Genomic DNA, 26,719 nt, shown 5'->3' on the forward strand with positions numbered 1-26,719 from the left:
TGTAAAGAGGGACCATCTCTTCTGGCTTCTGCGTGGATATTATAGTGGCTGAAATCTCCAGAAGCAACTTAATTGCATAAGAATAACTTTTCCCCATTATTCCCATGTTCATTTATTAATGTCCTTCACCAGGATCGTAAAAGATAGGGAGGATTGTGCCTGTTTCCTGACAGTTGACAGTGGCTTTTTCATCCTTGTTAAAGCAGGGACAAGTGAAGACTGCATCTCTGTGAGGTTTTTTGAGTAGAAAACGAAGCAACACCATCCCTGTGATAAGATGTAATGTGCAGTAATAATAATGGATATTTGAGTTGGTAATTCCTCACCTAAGTGTGATTAAATGTAAATAGAGAGTGTCTGTTTTTTTCTATATAAATAATCAGCATTTCCCCATGATTACATCTGAGTTATTTGTAAGCATAAGGAGTCTTTAAGGAACAGTATAAGGGTCTGACTGGGCTTTTTTCACATGACTGGGAAATTATAGCAAAAACCACTGTCTTTTGTGAGCATATGAAGAATGATAGTCAGTCCCAGAAGCTTTTTTACTGCTAAGAGTGTGTGACTCCAGTGTCTGCAGTATTATTAGCGTGTTAGTAAGGCTGCCGTCTCTTCATTACTGGAGACAATTGGCTGCCTTTCAGCATCTGCGGAGGCACCAAGCATCTGCTTGCTGATGTTTTTGTGTAGGACATATAAGTTTTAGGAAACCTTTTTTGGGGGGGGGGGTACCCAGCACTGCAGAGGTATCAAGATGAGGCCATGTTGCACACACTGGCCTGTGTGACGCACTTTACCAGCTATGGGACATTCTGTCTGTATGGGATGGCACACTCTGTCCCGTGTGGGACATTCTGTCTGTATGGGACGGCACACTCTGGCCCGTGTGGGACATTCTGTCTGTATGGGACGGCACACTCTGGCCCGTGTGGGACATTCTGTCTGTATGGGACGGCACACTCTGGCCCGTGTGGGACATTCTGTCTGTATGGGACGGCACACTCTGGCCCGTGTGGGACATTCTGTCTGTATGGGACGGCACACTCTGTCCCGTGTGGGACATTCTGTCTGTATGGGACGGCACACTCTGGCCCGTGTGGGACATTCTGTCTGTATGGGACGGCACACTCTGGCCCGTGTGGGACATTCTGTCTGTATGGGACGGCACACTCTGTCCCATGTGGGACATTCTGTCTGTATGGGACGGCACACTCTGTCCCGTGTGGGACATTCTGTCTGTATGGGACGGCACACTCTGTCCCATGTGGGACATTCTGTCTGTATGGGACGGCACACTCTGGCCCGTGTGGGACATTCTGTCTGTATGGGACGGCACACTCTGGCCCGTGCGGACATTCTGTCTGTATGGCACACTCTGTCCTGTCCCATGTGGGACATTCTGTATGGGATAGCACACTCTGGCCCGTGTGGGACATTCTGCCTATTTGGCACACTCTGGCTGTGGTGAAGAGCCTCTGGGGAGCAGGTGAGCCTCAGTGACGCCTCTATCGCCATAGGGCTGGCGGACAGGGGTGTGTGGTCGGCTTGTGAAGCCAGTTCTCTGAAAAGTGAGCTGCTTTTGTACCTAGTCTGACTTGTCCCAACAGGCTGCCGTTGCCCCAGAACACAACTTTATGCTTCAGCTTTATGTTCCTGTCCTGGGGGTAGGAGCCACTTCTTCAGAAATGTAGGGGCCCCCCTCTCCTGTCTGCGATCATGCCTGCCCAGGTCTCAGCGAGCAACAGGACTCGTCACATATCGCTTTCCTTCTTGGGAGCACTGTCTCCACCGTGGGTCGTTAAGGATTGTGAGTAGCTTTAAGTGGTGGTTATTGAAGAAAAAGCAAAAGAACACACACACACCTTTTTCAGGTGCTTTTGGTCCAGTGTTCAGGAATACAGTCCCTCACAGTCAGAATGAGTGTGAGGAAGGAGCTCTGCTGAGGTAGCGGGCCCTGCCGGAGGAGATGTCTCCCAGGTGGCAGGCCTTTACGTGTCCCCCAGGGTCCCCCAGCTACGCCCATTCGGCCGCAGCGGTGCCCGGTAGCCTGGCTCCCTCAGCCATCAGTCTTCTCTGAACACATTTCATCCTGCTCGTGCTCCCTTGGCCAGCACTCTGTTTGGCTGCTACCCCTAATCAGCCTCTTTGCTTCTTCAGTTATTGTCTGTCAGTCATTCTGCTGAAGGACGAGATTAGACATGGCCTGAAAGTAAATGTTTTTTGTCAGATAGGTGGTTCTCATAGTCTTTGGGCTACCTGCCTCTATGGCATGCTCTCTGTTCTACCCTCTGTCCATCAGTGTGCTTTGAGATTGATCCATGTTTGTGAACAATGACCTATATGCTTACAGTAGGTGTTTCGGGCATGTTGAGACCCATGTGGAGCTGTAGGACTCTCAGAAAAGGCTTTGAACTCAAGAGGAAACCTGTCTGTCCTCCACAACTTTTGGGGAAAAAAGAAAAAAAAATAGGCTCTGCCTGGCTTTTGAGTTTATACATTCAATGGGATCACTTCCCAATTAAATCGGCTAAATGATTTTAAAGCGCTCATTTTTAATTCCCCCATGGTAATTCTGCCATGATACCTCACATTCCTCATGAAATTGCTCAATCCACAACCCTTCACGTCAGCAAGGGATGGATATCACTGAAATCTTGAGTCTCAATCAAAGCTTTATGTAGAAGGAGTGTACGGTAATAAATAATTCCGGTTCTGTACATGTACTTTATACTACTGAGGGATACATCCTGTTCATCACTGTGGAATGGAAAATTGGGCCTAATTGCTGCGTGGCAGGCAACGCTAGTGAGACATTTGCTTGCTTTCTTGCTTGCTTGTTTGTTTAATTAAAGATGCTGATGAACGGAGATCGCAAGGAAGTGCTTGGTGAGGATGTCAGTAATATTGTTTGTTTTTATAGCAAGAGGTCAACTTCAGCAACGCAAATCTGAGTCTCCCCCAGACTCTCTTGATGTCTCATTTTAGCAGAACAGGGTATGTGGCTCAGAGAAATTGGATGCTGTGTCGGTGTTCGGACGCTCATTGGTTTTAATCCCAAGGTTGGCAGAGTGATTTCACCATTGGGTGCTTGAGCTACTATCGCTTTTTCAAAAAAATGCAAATAAATGCTAAATAAATAAAATGTAAGTGTAGCCTGGTAAGTGATGGCATTTGCATTCTGCGGTGTAAGGTAGTGCACCATGTTCCGGTCTCACAGCAGTCTGTTCAGGTCAGAAAGGAATGAGTGATAATTACTGCTTGTTTTTTTTGTGTCCTCCCTTAAGAGCGTGCCCCCCCCCCCCAATACTGGCACCCAATCATAGTTTGGGCCCCTGCTCCTCCCCTTCCTGATAGGGGCCCAAAACTCAGACCGTTATCTATGTTGCCTCCCTTGCAGTTTTGGTCTTAGCCGTGCTCTCTCGTTGGCTCACATCAAAGTGCTCTGGGCCAGCAGCGGTAATTAAAGGCCTCTGTTTACATTACACTTCCGATTTCGGCCCATCATCGCTGCTCCTTTTTTAAAAAAAATTCCTGCTGGATATCCTGCTTCCCGCCTTTGAAGTGCGAGATAAGCTACCCATGCCTGCTTCTTCCTCCTGCCGGGCCTCTGTTTGTTTTTTATTCAATTTTCTGTCGTTGTTTTCTTGTTTATTGTTGCTCCGCTGTGACGGGGTTGCCCACTCTGCACCCAGGCACAAACAAAATGGAAGCTGTGGGTGCAGAAACTTGAATGCAGCTGGGGGAAACCTCATGTTGTGTCCAGTGTTGCAGTGTCCTTCACAAGTTCTCAAAGCTTGAATCCAGCTAGTCTTCTGCTGCATTGAACTGCTTACACTTGGGTGAATGACAAATATAGCTTTCATCATCTGAAAAATGGTGGCACAACCAAAAATAATTTTACAATTATTTTTTTCCAAATTATTATCTTCATAAAGTAATCATTTTATTGTCTACAATGCATCGGTTATGATTAGTAGTAATATTAATTGTGGTTGCGGCACCTGACTTATTAAGCTCATTTCATAGTTTTAAATTATTATAGTATTCTCAGTTCTCCACAGGTTGTATCACCCAAGATGGAAACTGTGCCAGCCTAACCATGAGTTAAAAATGGCAATTTTTGTGTTTTTTTTTTTTTTTAAACTTGTTTTTAGTGCACCACAAAGGTCACTTGGGGTCGTCTCTATATTGTAATATCTGTTTTCTAAACTGGCTTAAATAAAAGCCCACTTTGGCCAGGTGTGCTGCCTGACATTTGAGGTAATATAAATTTACGGACAGATGTTTTTCAATAATTTGAATGGTTCTAAAACCACAGTCTTTTGCAATGTTTTATGATTTTAAAGGTTTCAAACAGATTTTTAAACAACTAATGAACTGGATTGTTTTTCAGTTTAAATAACATGCTATTTAAGCCAAAAGTCATTTGTCAGCAGCATACCCCCTGTTGTTCAGACTAGGTAATCTATCTGAAGTTAAACGAGATTGGGCCTGGCCTGTACTAGGAAAGCTGTGTTACTGCTGGAAGAGGTGTTGGTGTGGCCAACAAGGAAGCTTATCCTGTGGTGGATCCCAGTGCCCCAGTTCAGTGATGGGGACGCTGTGCTGTAAAAATGGCACTGGCCTTCAAATGAGATGTAAAACCGAGGTCCTGACTTTCTGAAGTTATAAAAGATCACTGGGCATTTTTTAGAGTAGGGGGAAGGTACCCCTATGTCATGGGCGGAGTTTGGGGGGGAGCATTGCCCCCCTAGTCGCTTGAGTCGAAATTGCAGTTTATTGGTAAGACCAGCATTGTTCTGTCATGGTTCTTTGCATAAGTGATTTGTTGGTACCCTATAGGTAGACAAATTAATAGGTTATGTGTAGCTACATCAGAAACGTGTGTTAACACATAGGGTATGCGCAAACATCAAACTCTGCTTATGCCTGATGTCCTGGTTAACATTGCCCACTCTGGCCCTTTCTGGCCTCCTAATCATCCCCTATATCTAACTGGTGAATTCCCTCTTGCGCATTCACCACCTTAGCTACTGTGTGGTGAGCGTACTGGCACAGAAAGGTGATTCAAGTGGCTCCGCATTGGTTCAGTAAAGTGCTTTGAAAAGTGTTAAATAAATATATTATTCATTCATTAAAATCAGCCTGTCCATTTATGTGTTGCAGAAACCATATTTTAATAATCTGTTGACTGTTTAAATGCATTTACAATATAAAAATGGTAGTGGCTAGTAAGAGCTGGATTTACTTGGAGTGTTGGGGGTTATGGGTTTAGTGGGTTGAGGTTATGGATTTAGCAGGTTTCTTTGGTATCCCATGTTGACTTTCACTTCCTGTGCACATGACTGTTTTACACAGAACATCGTTTATAATTAAGATAGTCACTGGTGGCGAATTGCTGTCAGATTACTTCCAAGATCAAGAATGTACATGAAGTTACTGTTGAGCCAAAGCCCAGAGAATGTGCAGTGGGATCCAAGATCTGTTGCAGTTCAATGTTGGTGTAAATCCTGGGTCCTGGTGGATGGACTGTCATCAGTCGGTGTTTGCCCATTCCTGCAGGGCCCCGCTATAGACTAACAATGTCCGCAGCTCAAAAGAATTCCCAGTTTTGTTTGTTCTGTGTGCGATTTGTCTGTTTGAAGGGTCCCTCGGATATTCCTCAGCCTGCTGGGGGAGGGGCTTGGTGCATCCCCTTAAATGCCTGATTTTTAAGTAATCAGTCCAGTCTGGAATTCCCAAGTGCGATTCGGTCGGCCGGCCTGTTATACGGTGGCATGCCTTCTGCTTTCCTGGCCTTCTTGGTTTCAACAGCTTCCCACACACTCTGTAGCTCTGTAGCGCGTGCACAGGCACACTCGTTTCCAAGCTTTGGGGCCCTTCCTGTCACTCCCCCAGCCACTCTGTTCCAGCATATGAATCCATGTGGTAAAAACATTCGCTTTTGGCCATGTCTTTGAACTAAGGAACACGAAGTCGAACCCAAACAATTTTAGCTAGCATCGGGTCCATATCTGAATGGCCTTTGCCAGTGCCGGGTCTGTGTCTGACAGCCTTAGCCGGCTGCAGGTCTGTGTCCAACAGCCTTAGCTGGCAGCAGGTCCGTGTCCGAGAGCCTCAGCCGGCAGCAGGTCCGTGTCCGAGAGCCTCAGCCGGCAGCAGGTCCGTGTCCGAGAGCCTCAGCCGGCAGCAGGTCCGTGTCCGAGAGCCTCAGCCGGCAGCAGGTCTGTGTCTGAGAGCCTTAGCCAGCGCTGGGTCCGTGTCTGACAGCCTTAGCGTCTGCAGGTCTGTGTCCGACAGCCTTAGCCAGTGCCAGGTCCGTGTCTGACAGCCTTAGCCGGCTGCAGGTCTGTGTCCAACAGCCTTAGCCAGTGCCAGGTCTGTGTCTGATAGCCTTAGCCAGTGCCAGGTCTGTGTCCAGCAGCCTTAGCCAGTGCCAGGTCTGTGTCTGATAGCCTTAGCTGGCAGCATGTCCGTGTCTGACAACCTTAGCCAGCACCAGGTCTGTGTCCAAAAGCCTTAGCCAGCACCAGGTCCGTACCCGACAGCCTTATCCAGCAGCAGGTCCATGTCCCACAACCTTAGCCGGTTGCAGATCTGTGTCAGAGCCTTGCCCTTTATACCAGCTTTCTACTGATAGCCAAATCTTTTTCATGAACACACATTTTATTTTTTTCCCCCATCCATCCATGTTCCCACACCGCTTCTCTGGTACAAGGTAGTGAGCCCGGAACCTGCCCAAGGCAGGGAACACCTTGGATGGGATGTGAGCCTATTCCACATTAGGAAAGAATATGGGCAGTGTAGCGACACCACTTAAACAATCAAATATTTTGGATTGTGCTAGGAAACTGCAGCAGCTAGAGGAACCATGCTGAGGACACGGGGAAAACATGCAGATACCATTCAAACCACTCTGGAGATGTGAGACTGTCGTGCTGTTTGTTTCTGCCTGCTGGGTTCTGATGGTACAATCGCATCATTACTCAGGCTATCGGGTGCAGTGGCTCAGTACCCTCCTGCGCCTCCTGTAACTCTCCCTCCCACTTCATGCGATGATGGTAGTTTACGCTGCTACACCGTCCGCTGATTGACAGCCGCATGTCGCTAACTTCTCCCTGAGGAGAAGGGAGATCATTGTTCCTCGTCCGGGTAGCTTATCTTCCCTGTAGTTCCCCGGTGATGGATCCCATGAGGAACACTGCAGCTCTCAAGGGATGTGTGGACTGAACCCTGCGTTTTAGTCTGAAATCCTGCAAGGTCTGAGCTGACATGGTTGAAGCAGAGTAGAAATCGGACTTGTGTGTTCCTGAGGCACTTGTTTAATAAAATGTTTGAACAGGAGGGCTGGGGTAGCTGTTGGTTTTGTTTAGAGAAGACAGGTTAGGTGTAAGTTTGGTCTGTTTGGAAAGGTCTTGCTTCAAGGATGTAGGAATGCAGCCTTCGTCATGGAGATTTACAGTATTAGTGTCGGTAGCAAGTGAGCGTGTTGCGTCATATGAACACTAAAGGCTTTCCCTTCTTCCTGAGTTATCCATGTGTGTGGTTGTGTCCGTCAGGGCTGGATGTCTTCACTCTGCCAAAACAAAAAACAGCTGACCTCTGTGATCTTAACGGTTTTTACCTGCCGGCAGACAGCTGTGTTTTCCACAGGCCCCCAGTCGTCGTTCCGTCCCTCTTGCATAGATGTGCACATGCACACACACATGCACACACACATGCACACACACATGCACACACATATACACACACACACAGATGTACACGTAAAGCCCTGAACTGGATTTAATATGCATGGAAACATGCTGTATAGCATACCGAGTTATGCCAATGGGAGGAAGCACTGCTTTTGGAAAAGCTCTTCTTGGAGCGTTCACCATCAAACCACAAGGAAATGCTATGCGACAAAGCTGGCACCTTCATTTTGCACCCTCCTCCTCTTCCTTCTCCTTCTCCAGTGAGGGGCCGCCTTAGCTCACAGACAGCCATGCTGGTTGCTCCCAGGGTGGCTTTGTTTGCAGAGAGAAATCCACAAACTCCCACTCCGGGTTTTATTTTCCCTCACTTTTCCTTCACCCCTGCTGGAGGCTTGTGCTCTTTGGGCCTGTACGAATTTACAGTAGGACTTTCCGGCATGGGGAATCTCTCTGCAGCAGATAGGTCGGGGCAAAAATCCCGAGATGCACCTCTTCTGTGGGTTTAAGAACGTCATTGGTTAAAATATACACCTTGCTCCATATTAAAATTCAAATTGCATCATAAAGGTTACTTTTATTACGTATTCAGCATACTTTGTGTGTAGTGACTTTGTAGCCCCCACTCTTTGGTGTCCGACCTAATTTACCTGTCTGGTTCAGTCTCACCTGTGAGAATCTGTCTGTGATCGTTTACCAAACTGAATTGACCCGATCAAAGTGGCTTTGATCTCTGTGTGAGAATGGCAACAATGAGCATATTGTAACGGCAGGTCCCAGAGGAGCCTGAATCTGACAAGAAGATACCTCATGTCTCTAAGTCACATGGTGGCCTTGTTCCCAAGCCGAGAAGTAGAACATCCTGCTTTTGACCTTTTGTGGTGTTTTTTTAATTACTGTTCCAATGTTAACCTCCAAAATATTCCAGTCATGCTGCCCAAATGCAAAAATGCCGTGAAAGCATCTTACTTACCACACCGACTCCCCTGTTTATGGTTAAATCCTATGTTAAAGTGTACCCAGTACATTTTCCTATGAAAGTCGGAATGGTGTAAAGCGAAGAAGCAATTACCATTCATTTATATAGGAAAAAAATTTTGAGCGTTCCCAGATGAAAAAATAACCCACCAAATCATACCAAGTAACATATAAAACCTAAAATAACACTAACATACAGTAAAAGCAGGAATGATACGATAAATACACAGCCCATATAAAGTAGAAATGTGTGTACTGTGTAGTTTCACTTACCAGAATCAATACAGTCATGCGTCACTTAAGGACAGGGATATATTCTGAGAAATGTGTTGTTAGGCAGTTTCGCTGTTGTGAGACCATCATAGGGTGTACTTACACAAACCTAGATGGTGTAACCTACTACACACATAGGCTATATGGAATAGCCTATATAATGATAAAAAGTACAGTATAATAAATACATAAAGCAGTAATACAGTTGTTTGTCATTACCAAGTATTCTGCACAGTACATAATTATACATGCTATACTTTGATACAGCTGGCAGCTCAGTAGGTTTGATTACGCTAGCATCACTACAAACATCCAAGTAATGCCCTGCATTATGACATCACGGCTACAACATCACCAAGCTAAAGGAATTTTTCAGATCCTTATCTTATGGAACTACCGTTGTACATGCGGTCTGTCGTTAACCAAAGCAGCATTATGGGGCGTATCTATAATTGCCTCGCTAATAAACAAATGATAAATGCTGTTTTTGTTTTTCTTTTTTCGTAAAAGCAAAAATCCTCTTCGGTTAGCAAAAACAGGTTCTAATGTAGTCTTCCGTAAAAGTGAAGTGGTGTAAATCGAACGTTCACAGAGCGGGCGATACCTGTAAGGAATAGCAAAGCTTTTGTTTCGTTCGTCACATGCTGCAGTTGTGACTGGTTATGGTGGCCGGGCCCAGTCCGTTATTTAATGTATCTCTCCGCTGTGATCCTCTTCACTGGGGACCCTAGGAGATGGCACACCCCTCAAAGGTTAACTCTTATGCCCCAATGGAGGCTGTCCGTTGAGGCTCTGGGCGCCTGGGGCTGATGGCGTCCTCCGGAGGTCGTTTAATCCATGGCAGGCGGGGCAGCCACCCACACCAAGGCCTTGCTGTTGAGGAACGGATCGAGTCATGCCAGTGGTTGTTGAGTCACTTGTGTTTTGCTGAAGAGACAAGAACTCCTGAGTCATAAAGCAGTTTCCCGATGGCCGGAAGGGGTGGAGCCTGGCGGCACACCCACCGGCATGAACCCCTCATGGCTGTGTCGAAATGGTACTGAGCGTCCCGTCCACTGCCGGACAGCGGGAGATGTTCAGGTGGCTCTGGGGATTTCTGTGTCTGGAGCCAGATTGGGGCGAATTAGCATTAAGCTTAAGACTGAGCCCCTCCTCTCTCCCAATTAAAAGCTGCCGTTTATCCCTGCCTTTTGCTTAAAGCAAATATCTTGGCAGGCCCGCTCCCTAGTCAAGTGGGTTGCTAACCAAGCCTATTCATCTATAGTCTCTGAAGATACCGTTCACAGACAGATGCTATACTGTAGGGCTCTCATCCTGCTGATGCTGCTTTTGCCAGGCTGGAGTAAACCCTGCATTTTGGACAGTTGCATCACAGCAGTTTCTGCACTTGTAATTGACTTCTATTTTGGTGGTATTTTGTTGTACCCTTCTGGCTTTGTTCCCCCTGCTTGCTCCTGTACTTTGAGATGGCCTGCCTGAGCACGATAACCCCAGCTATTAAAAGCCCATGCCTTTGTTCCTGCGGGATGAACCATGTGTAACTGCTAAGGGGGGAAGCTGCTCAAGGCCCCACAGAGTGTCATCCTAACTTAGTTAGATGCCCCCCACTTGGTTAAGGCCACGTTGATTCCCAGGACATCTCGCACAGTTTTCTCTGCCTCGTTTAGGATAACTACAGTGTTTCTTCCCTGTCCACAGAAGTGTTGGGCCGTCCAGAAATAGAGGGAGGATCGCACTGGTCTGCAGTTAATTATTCACCCTTTCTCAGTTAATCTGCTACTGAAGATATGTTTTGTTTTCATGCCGCAAGGAGAAAAGGAAAAAAAAGTATTGTAGATTATCCACCGTTTGGCAAGTCTGGCGACCTTATGAATGTGCAATAAAATGCTGAAAATGCTTCGGTCATCCTGGCTGTGTGCCTCATTTAATCTTGGTGGCAATGTGTCAATGTTCGACTTTTATTCAGTGAGGTAGAGTGTCTCTGGGGGGTGGGGGGCACGATCTACTTAGGTTGTAGACTGTATCGGTGCCCCCCCCCCCCTCCCCCATATTTCAGAGGTGACCCTCTCCCCCTTGGCACCTGCCAGAATGCCGCTCTACTCAGATATAAGATGTCTAACGGCACAAAGACACACTTCACTGGCAGCTTACAGCACACATTCCTCCACCTGTGCAGGGTATGTGACAAAGGGCTCCGTAAAAGACGCCCCCTCCCCCGCCCTGAACCAGCCTTGCTGTTGCTGCCCCTCTGTGCTCCTCCGCGCTCTCCCTGAAGTGTGGGCTGTGTGCAGTAGTTACCTGTGTGTTTTGAAACTGCCACTGCGCCCTCGGCGACCACAGTGAAAGTGCCACAGAGGCGTGTTGCCGTTTTCACCGCGTCGGCCTCCCCTTTGCCGCTTCATGTTCAATTGGCAGTGCCTGAAAGACAAAAGGCCCTCGGGGGGGGAGGGGGGGAGAGAGAATACGTCTTCATGTCCGGGCTTGATGTCGACTACCTTGGCGGGGGGAGGGCAGCAATTGAGAATAGCATTAAATTGATCAGGGGAAACCGGTTTGCCATAGCGCATGAAGATGAAAGGCTCTTTCTGAGACGGTCCCTGACCGGCCTCCTGGGCTCTGCCTCCTCGTCTGTTTGCCGACCCTGTTAACGATTACCGACACTGTGTACCTTGGCTGTGTCCCAAATGGCGTTGCACACGCGGACCCATATCAAAGAAGGCTTGGAGTCCTTCCAAAGCCCCGAATGTTCCTGCCACGGCGGTACCTGACACAACGCGCCCCCTGCCACTGTTAATCACTGATTCATCAAAGGGACGTGAATTCTGCCCCAAAGGGCCGATCTGTGTCCCCCATATGCTTTAATCCTCATTGTAGAGCCGCTCTGATTAATGATTTTTTGATAGTTTATTATTATATTTAGTGTTCTTTTTCCGTCACTTTAGGGTGCCATCTGGCTCGATCTCAGGTCAGGGGGGACCGAGCAGTTAATCTGCTTTATGGATGATTCTGATTCACTCCCCCGGGTCATTTGCAGTCCTTTTCAGACGGGCACCCTGCTGCAGCAGCATATTACCTGGCCCCACTTTGCACCCAGAGTTCGCAACAGGCACCACCGCATTGCCATATGGAAGCGTCACTGTCGTACTTCCTTGCAGTGCGAACAGGCAGGGAGCATTATGAGCGAGAGGCTTTCGTGCTTCAAAGGTGCTGTCCTGGGTGACACTGCAAAAGTATCCCACCGCCAGTCCGGGGAACACCTTAAAAGTGCCCCGGTGCCAGCCCAGCTAACACCGTCAAAGTGCCCCACCGCCAGCCCAGGTGACATGCTCGCTGTGGGGACGTGCTGCCACGTCTCTAAGCACCGGAGGGAAAAGAGGAATTTTTATTATTCCTGAACATCCCACATGTAGGAGGCTGGATGTGAAGCCTCTCTCTCTCTCTCTCTCTCTCTCTCTCACACACTGTCTCACGCACGCACACACTCACTCACTCACTCACGCACTCACTCACTCAGGCAGCTCGAACCCGAGACAGTAACTTGGAGGTCAGGCCTGTTTGATTTTTTCCATGCCTGCAAAAAAGGAGCAGGCCTTTTGTTTTGCCCTGTAATCATTTCCTTTTAGTTCCTTCCCTGCGCTTTCAGGTGGGTGTGACAGGATCCGGGGGCGCTCTATTACACAGACGATCTGATAACGGGGGCCAGATAAGTCCTTGTATAATAAACACATAATATTTGATCTTCAAAGGTAAGATGGCTTATGTCACACAGAAGAAACACAGCCTGTGTTGTGTGGTGGAGCCTCCACCGCTGTGAGATGTGATAGGGCTAAAGGCACGCCTACCTCCCGCGTCACCAGCCCCCCACGGCCGTGGGGGCATTAAATCAGTGCCCCGCCTTGAAATGTTGGGTTTCATGATCATTGTGGGAGCTGGCAGGGGGCAGTGTCAGGTACTAGTTCCCCCGTGGGAGGTGTGCTAAACACCCGTTTAGTTCACAACAGCTTTCAGCTGAGACTTGCACTAACGCAGATTACCATGATTAGGTGTTGACGCCATCCTGGAAATGGCTGCCTGTTTGCCGCAGGTGCACGGGGGTGTGGGGGGGGGGGGGTGCCTCACTCAGACCTGCTTGGCTTTTACCCTGGCAATGCATCACGCTCTGCGCTATGGACAGCTTTCCCAACTGCCTGCGAACAAGTACGGGACAACTGGAACATGTCTTACCTTATGACTGAGAAGCCAACAGAGGATGTGAGGAGAAGTGGCCCCCGGCTGCATGCACCCCCATGCGCCTGAGCGTCCGCCGTCCGTTTGCAGACCGTTCTACGGTGCAGGCCACCTCGGGAATGTGCAGAATGGGATGTCAGCTGTTTATCACTGGAGTGAGATCCCTGTCACGCTGCGGTTTCATCATGAGAGAAGCCAGGCCATTCCGCAGCCTTTGAGCCCTGCCGTCGGCTTGGTGCGTGTGCAGTTTGCGTGTTCTTCCAGTGTCTTTGTACATTCCGTCCTAGTTCCCCAGTTTCCTGCTACAGTCCAGGTGGATACATGTGACTGAAAATAAACCTCATATGAGCTAATGTGAAGACTGAAGTTAATCTCTGGACTTTAAAGTTAATCTCTGGACCTTACAGCAATTGAGATCAAATTCTGTAGAAATGCACTTTTCTCACGAATTCTCATCATTATTTGGCATTGTTACCCTCTTCCTTTCTCCTGATCTCATTTTCACTCTCCTACAGACTTTGTCCGGTTCCGCCCGAACACTGCCACCCTCACCCCCGTGTTTTTAGATTGCCTGCCTGATATCGTCCTGGTGATGCACAGTAAACTTGCGGTGCTTGTGTAGGTGTGTTCTTGGAGAACTGGAAGTCATATGGGGACAATTCTCCTGTTTGCCAGGTTCGAAAGACGGCGGGCGGGGTGAAGGCTTGCGGGGTGGCCCTGGGTGGTGAGGGGGCGATCTGGGGTGGGCACGGCTGTTACAAGCTTGGGTTCCCTGTGCACGGAAGAGTTTCAGAAACACTAACGAGCCGGAAGCGGGGCGAGCGTTTATCACAGGGTGAGGTCATCACTGCCAGCGGGACTGAAGGCGAGATGCACCAGGGGATTGTGGGTAAGCTGATCAAAGCATGTGGGATGGGGGCCTGTTCTGATAGCAGCAGGCTGCATGTTTGCATCTCCTCTGGGTGATGTTGAGGGCTGGCTTGGATAGAGCGGCACATGCCCAATAAAGTTTTGTCTGTTTGTTTTGATTTTACAAGTTCTGTAATAGGCTGGGAGTGGGCCCCACCAGCCCACAGCTGTTTGTGAGGGTTGGGCTGTTTTGCTTTTGGAGTATGTGGTGCCATTTCTGAAATACCATTGTGCTTCCTCGCATACTCACACCCCTCTCGCACACTCACAGCCCCCTTGCACACTCACACCTTTCCTCACACACTCACAATCCCCCTCACACACTCACGCCTCCCACTGCAGACTCACACCTCTCCTCACACACTCACACCTTTTCTCCCACACTCACAGTTCCCCTCACACTCTCACACCTTTCCTGACATACTCACAGTTCCCCTCACACACTGTCGTCGTCCCCGACACACTCACACCCCCCCCCCCCCACAACATACTCAAGGACCCCACCAAACTTGGCTTCCCGCTTCCACGCACACTGTCGCCCACACAAACTCCCCCGTGCTACATCCGGCCCCCCTGACGCCCCCCAGGGTGTGTTTAGCAGCACAATTTTTATTGATAATCGATTCTCTTCTTTGGACAGGAAGTCATTTTCCATGAATCTGTCCCAGCTGTTCACAAAGATCCTGAAGTGACATTGGCAGTCGCTTCCCCAGATAACCGTGGAAACAGTACGCCACAGTCCCTCATGTGCGAGTTTCTCGCCGAGCATTTCAAACACCGCCAGCTGTCTCTATTTCGCCTGCTGGCCCAGAAGTGCCCCGTGCCCTCTGGCACCCCCATCCCTTGCCCCTCCCCGAGTGGGCTGGGCACAGTGGAAAGCATGCAGTGGAAAGCATAGAACTGCTGTCCTATGAGTGGTGTGTGGCTCCAGCAGGTTAGGACCCCGTGCCTGTGATCAGAAGGTCAGCAGTTCAATTCCCAGGATCATTTCACTCCTAATTAAGACCCTTAACCCACAATATCATCCTAGTAGTGGTGCACCGATAAGGAAATTTTTGACTGATACCAATATATTTTTTATGTGTTATATTACCGTGACCGATAACCAGCTATCCTCTGATGCACTTGCTGAGGGGGGGGGGGGGGTTCTGGAAATGAAACTTGTTGGTCTTCCTGGTGCAGATTAGCAGAATAACATTATTTCATATTCTCATACTGTGGGAATGAAACTGATCAGCAGGCCAGATTTAATAATGAATTATAAAATATCGTGGGCTGGTACTTTGAAACCTCTTAAAAGTGGTGAATGAGCCAATGCACTCCCTCATCCTCCACTACAGAAAAAGACTGATTGTCCAATACAATTATCATTATTTCAGTAGTTATATGTTTACGTCTGGTGCTGTTAACTTTCAATATTGATAAAGTTTAAATATCGCCCAAGAATTTCGGCTAATACATTGACCCGATACCGATATCTTGATTTTTCAGTTGTACACTTCTTGTAGTATAATAAACCCTGCTACTCATATGAAATCATGAAGGCAACCTGTAGCCAGGCAACTAGAGCACGCCCCCTGCTCCACTTTCCTGCCATGTTTATATCCAATGATGGTGATAAATGATAATCATTTACACGCCATCAGCCGTAGATGATTATCAGACTATTCTGTTATTTCTTTTTGCTGTGCTGTAGAGATGTTTTATAGGAAACAGTTATTGTGCTTTTCCTCATGTTGTCTCTTTTTTTTGGGGGGGGGGGCTGAATCGGAGCCTGGCCTGGTGCGGTCCTTCCTGGCAGCGACCCCCTTACCCCTCCAGTGCAGCACTGTGGCCCTGCCGCCTTCCAGGCTGGGAGGCTTGTTTTTGCTGAGATTGACCCAGCTACACCCATGCTTCCTGCCTGGATTGGTGATGTCACACTCACTCTTAAACTCGCAGAGGGCGTCTAGTGGGGGCTGGGCCGGCTTCCTCCGGATCATGAGGATGAGTGGATAAGTCCTGTCTGTCCCTGTCACGTGCCCCATGCAGCCCAGTTCTGGGGGGCTTGACCTAGGGCCTGCTAGAATGTGTCATTTTAAACTGCACTGATTTGGGGACACCCCCCCACAGCAGCTCAGGGAGTACCCGGGTCCTCTGCCTGGCGACACTTCAGCCATGTCTGAGGGTCTGAACTAGTAGCCTGTCGGTATATTTCCAAACTCTCTCCAGCTGAGAGCGTTGGCGTGGAGATGTTTAACCCCTGAGGCTTGAGGGCAGCAGAAGACTTGGAAAGCCTTTTGCTGATATGAACTTTATGAGCTTGAACTTTTTGAAACCTTTGTGTAAACAAATGCCTCTAGAAGTGGTTCCAGGATGGAGAGAGGGAGATGGGCAATTAATTTTTGTGATGGGTAGATAGTGGTGGTGGACAACATTACAGGAGCATTGTGACACGGTGTCAGATGATTTAGGTTAGAATGAGGGAAAATCATGGAAGGACTTATTTTTTTATTTTTTTTATTAGTTGTCATTGTTGACACACCACAGCACACAATGACAAAATGTGCTCTCTGCATTTAACCTATATGTTACAATGTGACATAGCAGGGGGCAGCTAATTCAGCACCCGGGGAGCAGTGCTTAGGGGCGATACCTTGCTCAGGGTACCTCAGTGGTGCCTTGCTGGTCGGGGATTCGAACCTGCAATCTTTCAATTACAAGTGCGCTTCCCTAACCATTAAGCCGCCACTGCCCACGTTCACTTAAGTTAACGTGGATAATGTTTGATTCTGGATGAATGATTCCAGAGTCTTGCTCTCCTAGGAAATAGAAAAGAAAATGATCACAAATATGGGCATGCAATGGAAAAGATACAAGAACTCGTTTGGGTCCCGCCACTCTGCAAGGATGCGGGCTTCGACTCTCCCTCTTAGATCAGAGTGAGTGAGTGTGATGATTTTGTTTCTATAAGGTGGGTGGAGTACAAATCGTCGGGCAGCTGTGTTCTGCAGTGGCAGGGGGGTCTATGCTGGCTCCATTATGCTCCCCCACCTGTTGTGACTACAGTAATGGCGCCTGCGGTCCACACCCGACCCCCACGCCACCTAAACCATGGGACTCCCAAGAGAGGGGGACGCAGATGAAGGGCAAGCCTTTTAAAAAAGAAAAGCACAGAGTGGTGGTGGGGGGGGAGGGGGTGTAATTTTGGAAATTTAATTTTCATGTCTGGCAAGCTTTGCCAGGGAGCCACGAGCTGGTGTATTTCACGCTCTCACCATGAGCTGTATGTGCTCAGCGCTCACTGTTACCGCCGTGCCATCACCAGTCCGCGCAGGAGTGCCACACTGGGCTTAGAGCTGGCCACCGCCCCACCCCCAGCAACAGTTGGATGCGGTTCTCAAATGGCTGCCTTAATCCCTTGTAGTATCCCAGTCTCTGGAGCTGTGGGATCACTGGAGCTGGTCCCAGTTCCATGATGAAGTTGAACAGTACCTATTTATTTGATCTGATTTATTAATTAGCTTCAATTACTGTTGTGATTTGGAAGAACTTGCATTTTATTCTTCTGAATTTGAATGTTATGCATTGAGTAATGTCCATGTTTCTTTTGTTGTTAACGTTCCATGAAGTTCCCATGAACTTTGGGGGTTTTGTAGCCAATGTCAAAACTGCATCCTTGTATATCTTTGTATGGTATTAAAGAAACGGCTATCTGTCGTCGTGTGTGTTTTTGTTTCTGCCAGTGCTTCACGACTCAGTGGAGAAGCTTGGCCCAAACTGCAAAATGAATTCTGCAGTTTGGACGCTTGCTCATCTTTGTCATAGGCTGGTCAATGAATTGAGGACCCACTGTGGTACTCCCCAACTATCCCCCAATATCACCCCCCCCAATTTGGTATTCAGGTGCAGGCTGTCAGCTCCGCCCTGCAGTCAGCCACTGGAATAACAGGGCTGGGTACTGAGAGTCTCCTGTTAATCAAATTGCCCCTTTATGTGCTCTATTGTGTTCCTGCTGGCAGATGATTCCACCGCCCCTCACCAAAAAAAATGGCCATGAGTCAAGTAACATAAGAGGGAGGGAAAATCCCTGTTAAAAGCAGCCAGGTCTTAAGGAGGTTTTTCTCTGGCCAAGGAGGGGCAGCCTTAATCAGAGGCTCCCATTGTGCCGAGGAGCTGCCGGCTGAATGCAGCTGTGCGCCAATAGACCCACGTGCTTGGCAGGGGGGCGGAGAAGCCAGGCTGATGCTCCAGGAGACTCGATGTTAATTGGCAGCATGTGAAGAGGCCTGCAATGTGTCGATCAGAGGAGGAGCAGGTTGCAACATGTGGATTGGGTCTACCGGAGGAGGAGCGGGTCAGAGCTTGTGGATCAGGTCTACAAAAGGAGGAGCGGGTCACAGCATGTGCTTTGGGTCAACTGGAGCAGAAGCAGGTCAGAACAGTCTATTAAAGGAGGAGCAGGTCAGAGCATGTGGATCGAGTCTACTGGAGGAGGAGTGAGTCAAAGCTTGTGAATTGGGTCTACTAGAGGAGAAGCAGGTCAGACCATGTAGATAGGGTCTACTGGAGGAGTTGTTGGGTCAGAGCATATGGATTGGTTCTATCTGAGGAGAAGGAGCAGATCAGAGCACATGGACTGAGGATACTGGAGGAGGATTGGGTCAGAGCTTGTGGATTTTGCATACCAGTGGAGGAGCAGGTCCAAGCTTGTGGATTGGGTTTACAGGAGGAAGAGCAGGTCAGATCATGAGGATTGAGTCTACTGGAGGAGGAGCAAGATGGAACATGTGGATCGGGTGTACTATAGGAGAAGTGGGTCAGAACGAGCAGATTGGGTTTGCTGGAGGAGGAGTGGATCAGAGCATGTGGATTCTGTTTTCAGGAGAAGGAGCAGGTCAGAGTGTCGATCAGGTCTACAGGAGGAGGAGGAGGACTGGGTCAGAGCGTATGGATAGAGTCTACCGGAGAAGGAGCAGATCAGAGCGTGTAGATTGGGTCCACTGGAGGAGGAGTGGGTCCAAGCATGTTGATTGGGTCTGTCAAAGGAGGAGGAGCATGTCAGAACATGTGGACTGGGTCTCCAAGAGGAGGGGGATTGGGTCAAAGTAAATGGATCAGGTCCTCTGGAGGAAGAGCGGACCAGAGATGATGTTACATAACATCTTTAGTCTGTTTAGCATCCTTCTCGGGGCCGTAACGAGGCGTCTCCTGCAAGGTAAAGGGAAACGGCACACTGCTGGCCTGAGAGGCCCAGATTCTGGGATCCTGGATGCCTGCTTTTCTCAGTCTACCCTCCTTATTTCAGCCCATCAGATATTGTTCACAGTCATAACAAACTGTTATCACTGTGCACATCTCCGCATTGACAATTGGAATCCGATTGCCATTCCATATCACTGGGTTAAACGGGGAAAACAATAACGAAAGGGATGGGGAGTCAGTGGGCTACAGAGCCCGCGGGTGTATGTTTTGTTTTTCTGGGAATAAACTTATATATGACTCATCTTCTCTCCGTTGAAGTTCTGTGTTTTGTTCATCTGTGGAGGAAAAGCGAACATCAGATATTTGCCAGGTCTTGTGTTACTGGTCACAGTTGCTGAGTACAGGGCAGGTTCTGCTCTGTGGATCACCGCGTGGCCTGACATGCAGTGATGTAACCTTAGGCTCTTTCAGAATATTAAAGATCCATATATGGACATTTTTGCAGTATGGTTTGTGTTAGTGCACCAAAAAGAGTTTTATTTTGAGTAATTATTTACCTGTTATAAAAAGAGAAAGGATCTAATGGGCAAGTTGGGGGGGAGGGGGGAGTGGGTTTGATGGTGATGAATCTGTAAAGCATTAGAGATTCCTGTGGGCTTTTGAGGAGAAGTGATGCCTTCAGTGCCGATGGCCAGCCGCTCCAGTTGCGTGTCGCTGCAGCGTGCAGGTGCATGGCCTGGGCTGGGCCATGCTTGCTCTTCTTTCTAATATGATGGAAGAGGCATAGATCCCGCACACTCCACCACACACACACATTGTCATAAATCTTATCTCGACCCTTCATCTCATAGGTCTTGGCGCGTTCCTGCACGTACAGTCTTTGTCTCTTATCCATAATCCAGATCTCTTATCGGTCTTTCATGTAGATACCCCCCCCCACCCCCACCACGCTGTTTGGGAACCTTCAGGCCTTTATAGTAATGTGAATGCCCCCATCAGGTAACCGGCCTGCGCCAGTGATTGCACTGTTGGGAGATTACAGAAGAAGCCCAACCCTGGATACTGTGACTATGCAAAAAAAAAAAAAAAAAATTTTCATGATTACTTTGCTTCGACTTCTTCCACCTATAAACACTATTATAAACTTGCCTGAACGTTAGCAGAATAACAATCCGTTAGACAGGCTGCAGAGTGGCGGCACTGGCCAAGGCTGCTTCTGGTGATACTGCAAATATCTCATGAGATGACCTCGAGAGCTGAACACTGTGGCATATTTGGGCTTTAGCTCCATCCTGGTCTTTAGTTTTTTTCCCTCTAAGATGGCAGCACCCTTTGAAACACTTACTGGAGATACAGCAGCCTAATGCAAGCATTAAGATAGACTTGTTCACAGAATAATTGTTTGCTTTGAAAATTAAAATGGTGGTTATATTCCTTTCCATAACACGGGTGACATGTTTGGATGGCACAAGTCTCCCTTTTCCTTGGAGCCTTTGTTTGATTTTCATTTGCTTTTTTTCCCCTGCACCCAGAAAAAAACTAACACTGCTCCAGGAATGTCTAAAGTCTTCTCCTTTTTTATACTTTCCTTCCGGGTCATAAACCCTCCTAAAAGAAAAACCTTTGAGGAGAAATGTGAGACCAAGTTCTTAGTGTGAGGTGGTAGCGTTTGTTGTGTTGATTGAGGTTTTGTTGGCTGGTCACCAGAAACAAGATGGAGTGTTTTCCACTGAGGGGGCAAGGTTGATGAGCTCAGAAGGGATGTTTCATTATGCCCTGGGTGAGTTCCTTACAGGGGTTTGTCTCCTGTGGTCAATCCAGGCCTGCTGCTGGTGGTTCCCGAGGCCTGGTGTCCTTAGGTTCCTGCTGTAGACTTAACATGAGCTGCTGAGGTCTGGACGTTTCAGGAATGTATTTCTCAGTTAATCAACAGTTGCATAAAGTTGTATTGCCTGGTGTCCGTCAGAAGAGGATGAGCTTCCTCCTCAAGTCTGGTTCCATCAAAGGTTTTTTCCTCTCTTAGATGAAGTTTTTTTTTTGCTTACTCTCTGGGGGCTTGAAGCCCGGTACCCTGTTAACCCTTTGGGGTCTAGGGGTAGGAAACACACTTTCACTGACTGGGGCATGATCACACATTTCTTCAAATATCATAAACTTAATTTATGGCAAATAAATTATTTCTTATATATTTGTTTTGCCATTACACTCATCTTTATTTTAATATATATTGTAAATATGTCAGATTTTTGTTAAGTTTGAAATTTGACATCAAAGTATAGACATTGCAAAATGCAGTTTGAAACACTTGCAGAAACATTATAAAAGTACATAGTAAGCAATGCTGGCAGTTTGTTTTGATCCCAGATATCTGATCACCAAAGTCTTGGCTACATGAAGATGACTAAATGGTGTAGATGCAACATTAATTTGGATAAATAAATAAGAAAAACCTAACTCATGTAACTATTTCTGGCTCCTTTCATTGAATATGTAGCAACTTTCATGTGTATGAATGAGCCATTGTCACCTGGCCACGTCCCCAACCCCCTTTTATGGCGCTGAAGGGGATGTATCTGGATCGCGTTTCACCGTTGCGCTGTTAATCAAATTACCATGCGAATGCGATTTGAATACGCGCTAATGCGGCTATTTAGAATGTGAATAGCGATCTTCAGGTGAGAGCGGCACTACACGCCCCCGATGCAGGTAAAACAAAGTAAGATGACATGGTTTACTTTTCTGCCAATTTAACCTAATTAAAAAAACTTTAATACTTCCGACAATGGACATTTTGAAAAGAAGACAGATTATGGATTTAGCCAGCGTTTTTTTCATGATTCTACATTAATATTTCAGCGAGATATAAACTGAAATAGACGCGAAAAGTACGCGATGTCGCCGACGACATACTCGACCCCAGAGAGTTAAATGTTTTGTGACAATGCCACTTTGTTAAAAGCAGTATATAAATGAAATTGAAGTGAATCAACACCAAAGATCTGAGTGACCCCTCCATAAAAGAAGCCTAAGCCGCCTCTCCATCCAAAGCTTCCATGCCACATCTCTTGCATGCATTAGAATTCTTAATTATGATCCTTTGAAAGGATATGATATATTAAGAGCAACCCTCCACTCTTTCTTGTGAGGCTAATGAACCACATCCCCCAGTGAGGTCTTCATATGCTGGGTTTGATGAGCCTATCTGTGTCCATGTGAAACCCAGTTAAATGGCAGTTTTCTCTTCAGCATTTTCTGGCAATCCAGATGGTGGTCTGGCCCCAAACAGGGTGTCAAGATGGAAGCCAGTGATGACACTGACTTCTGGCCTTTCAAACTGTGAAATAAGCCACACGTTCTGTCCTGGTTTCCCCACTATCAGCCATTCTCATCCTGCTCATTCAAATGTTAGCCAGTGTGTCCTAATTTTTACACCCACTGGACAGATGGTGCTTTTGATTTCCTACTTTAGCTCTGAGTGTTACATGAAATACAATTCAGTCATGTATTAAATAATATTGGTACAATGTACTGTATGGTAGTCATTTACAACTGGAGGATCAGGTGTGCGTATATTTTATATATAAATATTTCTGAGACAAACTGCTTTTTAATCTATACTATGTACTGTAATCTGTATATAGCAAAGCCAGTATAATTTGTTCTTTCATGTTGCTGTATTGTAAGGTAACATATGTAATCTGCAACCCAGACTCACCTCAAACCCAAACCGTGCTCCTTGATGCATGACCCAGCACTGTATTTAACCCCTAGGGCTCTGCAACCCCCATGGGTTATGCATGGCCACTTTCAATTTTGCGTGCTGCCGTTTGGGTTGGGAGAAGCCCCCATTCGTATGGTTTTCCTGGAGTTACATGAAGACACTGGTCATCTGCTGGTCATCATGGTGGGTGCCATTTTCTGAACTTTAACTCATAAGAGTATTTAAAAGGTTAAAAACTTCAAAATTAAAATTATATATCAGCTAGATCGCAGATAGCCTGGTGTGCCACGGGTGTTCGATTTTTGGGGTCTTGGACCTCGTGGGCTGTGATGAGGAGGCTGCCAGCAGCCGATGAGTCCTCCAGATGACATTCTTATAGCAGCAGAATGCGCCGCAGCTGGAATTGTGATCTCCTTTGATATTGGGATGCGTGCGATGTGGAAAACACCCCACAGCAGCCCCGCTTCCTCCTTCAGCGATAGGAGTTTGCATGCCAGTTGTTTTTAATGTTCCTCATGAGACTTGTAGTTTCCCCCCAAAATCCATCTTAAGTATGTGAAATATTTCCTTGTTGTCAAGGTTTCATACATGCATAATAGCTAAATTGAATAAATTCATATTTAATTAGTTTTTTCTTCATTTTAGATCTCAAAGAGGGAAGCAAAACACTGATTATTCATATGCATTTGATAAAATTGTGAATTGATTTTTTTGCCTTATTTCTAAAACTATAATTTGACATATTTGTTTATGGAGTGAACAGCTATGGTTCATATCCTAGTTTTACCTTCTCTATTTGACTTAAACAGATACGTTTCTAAATAGAAACGTCCATCTAGTGATGTGAGAGAATTGTGATTCTGAGTGGCTAGACGTCTCTCCCTGCCTTTCTCCTCCTCCTCTTCCCACTGTGCTGTCAGAAGAACGTCCTGAACGTCTGAATGGCAACAAACATAAAAGGTAAACGAAAAAAGCCGACATATAACTGTGGCCCTGCCCTGCCCTGCCCAACCAGCCACTGCCGCGGGGCCTGCAAGCTGAGACTGCCCCCCCCCCCCCAACCGCCCACCAGCCGGAGACACATGGCTCTTTCACTGTGACGCCTTTTCACTCCAGAGTGCTTGCCACTAACGACCCCCCCAGTCCCCACACCCACCAATCCATTCACTCTCCATCAGCCAGGTGTCAAACGAGATGACGAGCACGGAATGGGACCAACCCAGGCTCACCCGGATTGCCTCAAGATTTGGACAGGCGGGAGTACGTTCTTATCCAAATGTGTGAAGGACATTATACCTTCCCTGAATCAGGTTTTAGTGATAAAATCTACAAGGAGTACACTAAGGTCACATCATTTGCCCATTCTGTTATGAGAAAATATGTAATATTATTACAGTTTGTAATGACGTCATGTCATAAGTTTTACTCCCACGACTGTATGCCGGGCTGCCTAAGAAAACTGCCGTAGCATGAGATTGTGAGCAGTTACCTGCTCAAAGCTGGATCTGTGAGTGAAGGCTATAAATCCACAATGGATAGAGCAGTGCAGAGTCAGGAGAAGGTATGTGTTTCATTTAAGCTTAATAGCTTACTGAAACTCGACTGACTCTGAGCAGCGCTGAAGGCTGTAAACTATTCAGACATAAGGTTGGAGTTTTTCCACTGGAAGCTGACACTGAGTTGAGGTCCGGTTGCAGCACGCCTGCGGTGGACACATGGCATCAGTGTCCCAGGCTGCTCTGAATCAGCTCCTTTCCTCAGATGTGATCACATTTATTCGGTCAGAAGTGGGAGCAGTGTAAACATGGCTGGTTTGCAGATACTTGGCCAGAGGACGTCTCTCACCAGGTTTTGGTACCATTGCATTTTCTCAGCGAGACCATTCTCATGGAAATGCTTTTGTCTCTTGTAGCAAAGTCTACGGATTACCCTGCCCCCCATACACACACACATGAAGGGGCAGAGGTGGTAGGTCGGTGTGACTGCTGAGAGAAATGGAACATAAACCGCAGTACACGGTTGGGTGGCAGTCCATGTTGGTGGCTTTACTGCAGCACACGTCACACTTAAGGATGGCATTCAGTCGATGGATTTATTAATGAATCTCAGCCCTTGATTCCTGGAGATGTTCATTGAAATCCTCCCAGGAGCCACTGTCATTGGGTCCCTTAGACATGGCAGCCAAGGCCCTGCTTCATCCGCACAGATTTCCGACTCGCCCTGTCTAGTGCCAGTGATGGTTAAAGCAGAGTTTGTTTATGCAGAATCTGGGCCTGCTGAGTGAGTTCTGTTACCTGCGCAACCGTGCGACGCGAACACGTACGGGGCAGCGGTCAAAGTCATGAAGATGGCTCATTTCCTCTCGCTGGAGCCACCTGGCAGCGTGTCACAGGTGATCCCCCCCCCCCCCCCCCCCCAATCTTATTTACTTCCTGTAGTATGAGTCACACGCTGTGGTCTATTCCTCACTATTCATGTTTCTCAACAGTCTCACGGTTGCCAGCGGCTTCTGTGTGGAAATACAGACATTCCTTTTAACTCTGACACGGTTACTCGTGTTTAATCATGGCTCTGTGGACCACGCCCTATTTATCTGTTTAATTGCTGCCCATTTTTCCAGTCCGACATCTCCAACTTGGGTTCTCTCCAACATGTGACGTGTCTCTTGTAACATCTTCATATATGAAGATGGTTTATTATTAACATTTTTTTAAAATCTCTGAACCACCTTTCTACTCTATCATCATAAACATCTCTCCTTCTGCATTAGTAGCTGGAATGAATCTGCTTATTTTCCACTAGGTAGGCAGGTCAGAATGGGTTTACTGTAGCAAGGAGATCAATAGTTACCCATTGATTAAGCTTGGAAATAATTTCGAGGCCTGAAGAGGCATATAATGAGCATTTGTCTTTGCTCATCACACTCTTACAAAGTTGTCTAATGTTTCCTTGTTTCAACTCTTTGTAGCCATCTACAGAACTTAATGAAAGGTGTTTATGATCATTTATTTTATGTTGGATAGCTGAGTTTGCCCCCCCCCCCTCCAGAAAACACACACTAGAAGTGGTGTATTCATGAAGTTTGCTTACAGTCATTAAAATCTCTGTAAGTGTCTGGTCCTCTGTTTACACCCCTCCCTCTCCCCCAGCCAATCACAAATCAGCTTGCAAAATTGCCATAGCACGAGTATAGAATGTGGGAATGTTAGCTCATGCTGATTTGTATCCCAGTTGACAGTGACTGTGATTAACTTCATGTTTGGTGTTGCACTTCTAGTCTCCTCTTTGCTGCATGTTTTTGCACTGTCCATCTCCAGAGGCACCTCAGCTCCCTTTTTTGCATTTGCTGTCATAATCCGGGTTTCCTGCAAGGGACAACGAAGGGTGTTCTGCCATTGATGGCAGAAGGTCTTAGCGTGGTTGGCATGGGATTGGGGTGGGGGGGATCCTCACCCCTCCCTGATCCCCCAGGGGAGTAGAGCAGCCCATATCCTTCACCCCACTGCTCAGGAAGTCAAGTTTCAAAGGGGGGGGATGGGGCGGGGGCTATTTTGTCTGTTGTTTGAAGATCGCTATCTACCGGAGCCAACAGTGCTTCTTTTCAGCATGAGAGGACACTCCCCCATCCCGAGAGGGCCTGGAAGGACATCGTTTGTCACTCTTGATGAGTGTCAAATGTGGACGTGCTCCTCTCTAATCTTAACACATGTGTCTTTTTATTGTTCATGTAAAA

The 26,719-nt window shown here is 47.3% G+C and overlaps 1 protein-coding gene across 1 annotated transcript in view; it reads left to right on the plus strand.

Annotated features, from left to right (window-relative positions):
• The window catches only part of rnf43 (ring finger protein 43), a 72,089-nt gene that overhangs the window by 3,525 nt on the left and 41,845 nt on the right, over positions 1-26,719 (plus strand). The gene's annotated exons all lie outside the window — the stretch shown is intronic.

This window comes from Paramormyrops kingsleyae, chromosome 6 (assembly GCF_048594095.1).
Source record: "Paramormyrops kingsleyae isolate MSU_618 chromosome 6, PKINGS_0.4, whole genome shotgun sequence".
NCBI classification, from domain to species: domain Eukaryota; kingdom Metazoa; phylum Chordata; class Actinopteri; order Osteoglossiformes; family Mormyridae; genus Paramormyrops; species Paramormyrops kingsleyae.